The sequence below is a fragment of the Salvelinus fontinalis genome, chromosome 8 (assembly GCF_029448725.1).
Source record: "Salvelinus fontinalis isolate EN_2023a chromosome 8, ASM2944872v1, whole genome shotgun sequence".
Classification (NCBI taxonomy): Eukaryota; Metazoa; Chordata; class Actinopteri; order Salmoniformes; family Salmonidae; genus Salvelinus; species Salvelinus fontinalis.
The window spans coordinates 34675838-34679172 of record NC_074672.1 but is presented as its reverse complement, the minus strand read 5'-3'; positions in this window follow the sequence as shown (position 1 = coordinate 34679172).

The following is a 3335-nucleotide window of genomic DNA, read 5'->3' as shown; positions in this document are numbered from 1 at the left end:
CAGGCATAGGACGCACTGAGCAGTCACAGCACACCGGAGACACAGTGCGCAGAGCCGGCGCACCGGAGACCAAGAGTGCTGAGCTGGCACAATCTGCCCTGGCTGGATGCCCACTCTAGCGTGGTACTTACGGAGAGCTGGCTCCGAGCGCACCGGGCTGTGCATGTGCACCGGAGACACTGTGCACTTTACCGCATAACACGGTGCCTGCCCGGTCACTCGCTCCCCGCGGTAAGCACGGGGAGTTGGCTCAGGTCTATAACCTGACTCCGCCAATCTCCCCGTGTGCCCCCCCCCCCCAAAATAAATTGGTAGTAGGTGCCAGGCTCACCGGATTGTGTCAAGAACTGCAGCGCGTGTATCAAGTGTGTATCAAGAATGATCCACCAACCAAAGAACATCCAGCCAACTTGACACAACTTAGTCAACATGGGCCAGCATCCCTGTGGAACACTTTTGACACCTTGTAGAGTCCATGCCCTGACGAATTGAGGCTGTTCTGAGGGCAAAAGGTGCACCTACATATTAGGAAGGTGTCTTTAATGTTTTGTACACTCAGTGTATATTCCCAGCACATACAGTGCATTCGGAAAGTATTCACTTTCCACTTATTCCACATTTTGTTACGTTACAGCCTTATTCTAAAATATATTAAATTTTAAAAAATCCCAATCTACACACATACCCCATAATGACAAAGCGAAATATGTTACAAATAAAAAACAGAAATACCTTTTTACTCAGGACCTCAAACTGGGGTGAAGTTTCACCTTCCAACAGGACAACGACCCTAAGCACACAGCCAAGACAACACAGTGTCTTGTTTTGCACGCTTCGTACAAAATAATAAAATGCAGTACTACAGGATATTTCTTAACGTAGCTCTTTATTAGCTAGCTATAACTTGCATGTTCACGTATCTCCAACCATGATCAACTGCCCATGACCTAACCATCTGGGTGGTCTTAACCAATCATAGCACAGTATGATACGGCGGTAAAATGCATCCAATTATAATTCAGTATGTTTACACATATGAATATTACACACAGGAGTGGCTTCGGGATAAGTCTCTGAATGTCCTTGAGTGGCCCAGCCAGAGCTCGGACTTGAACCCGATCGAACATCTCTGGAGAGTAGAGGTCGACCGATTATGATTTTTCAACGCCGATACCGATTATTGGAGGACCAAAAAAGGCCGATGCCGATTAATCGGCCGGTTTTTAAAAATTTATTTGTAATAATGACAATTACAACAATACTGAATTAACACTTATTTTAACTTAATATAATACATCAATAAAATCAATTTAGCCTCAAATAAATAATGAAACATGTTCAATTTGGTTTAAATAATGCAAAAACAAAGTGTTTGAGAAGAAAGTAAAAGTGCAATATGTGCCATGTAAGAAAGCTAACGTTTAAGTTCCTTGCTCAGAACATGAGAACATATGAAAGCTGGTGGTTCCTTTTAACATGAGTCTTCAATATTCCCAGGTAAGAAGTTTTAGGATGTAGTTATTATAGGAATTATAAGACTATTTCTCTCTAAGTCATTTGTATTTCATATACCTTTGACTATTGGATGTTCTTTTAGGCACTTTAGTATTGCCAGTGTAACAGTATAGCTTCCATCCCTCTCCTCGCCGCTACCTGGGCTCGAACCAAGAACACATCGACAACAGCCACCCTCGAAGCAGCGTTACCCATGCAGAGCAAGGCAAACAACTACTCCAAGTCTCAGAGCGAGTGACGTTCATTTCACCCCACTAACTAGCTAGCCATTTCACATCGGTTACACCAGCCTAATCTCGGGAGTTGATAGGCTTGAAGTCATAAACAGCGCAATGCTTGAAGCATTGCGAAGAGCTGCTGGCATAACGCACGAAAGTGCTGTTTGACTGAATGCTTACGAGCCTGCTGATGCCTACCATCGCTCAGTCAGACTGCTCTATCAAATCATAGACTTAATTATAACATAATAACACACAGAAATACGAGCCTTAGGTCATTAATATGGTCGAATCCGGAAACTATCATTTCGAAAACAAAACGTTTCAGTGAAATACGTAACCGTTCCGTATTTTATCTAACGGATGGCATCCCTAAGTCTAAATATTGCTGTTACATTGCACAACCTTCAATGTTATGTCATAATTACGTACAATTCTGGAAAATTAGTTCAGAATGAACCAGGTGGCCCAAATGGTTGCATATACCCTGACTCTGCGTGCAATGAACACAAGAGAAGTGACACAATTTCACCTGGTTAATATTGCCTGCTAACCTGGATTTCTTTTAGCTAAATATGCAGGTTTAAAAATATATACTTATGTGTATTGATTTTAAGAAAGGCATTGATGTTTATGGTTAGGTACACGTTGGAGCAACGACAGTCCTTTTTCGCGAATGTGCACCGCATCGATTATATGCAACGCAGGACACGCTAGAGATCTAGACACACTATAACTAGTGATTATGATTGATTGATTGATTGTTTTTTATAAGATAAGTTTAATGCTAGCTAGCAACTTAACTTGGCTTCTTACTGCATTCGCGTAACAGGCAGGCTCCGTGAGGCAGGTGGTTAGAGCATTGGACTAGTTAACCGTAAGGTTGCAAGATTGAATCCCTGAGCTGACAAGGTAAAAATCTGTCGTTCTGCCCCTGAACAAGGCAGTTAACCCACCATTTCTAGGCCGTCATTGAAAATAAGAATGTGTTCTTAACTGACTTGCCTAGTTTAAAAAAGGTGTAAAAAATAAAAATAAATCTGCAAAATCAGCGTCCAAAAATACCGATTTCCAATTGTTATGAAAACTTGAAATCGGCCCTAATTAATCGGCCATTCCGATTAATCGGTCGACCTCTACTGGAGAGACCTGAAAATAGCTGTGCAACTACGCTCCCCATCCAACCTGACAGAGCTTGAGAGGATCTGCAGAGAAGAATGGAAGAAACTCCCCAAATACAGGTGTGTCAAGCTTGTTGCGTCATACCCAAGAAGATTTGAGGCTGTAATCGCTGCCAAATGTGCTTCAACAAAGTACTGAGTAAAGGGTCTGAATACTTATGTAAATGTGATATTTCATTGATTTAATTTTTATACATTTGATACATTTTCTAATATTGTGTGAAGATTGATGAGGTTTAAAAACAGTTTAATCCATTTTAGAATAAGGCTGTAACGTAACAACATGTGGAAAAAGTCAAGGGGTCTGAATACTTTCCTAATGCACTGTATTGTGCACTCACTCAGTAACCATTCGGACAGTCTTCGCTCACACAATACACAGTCCAAAAGTTTTCACAACACAATGATTCTTTGGACATGA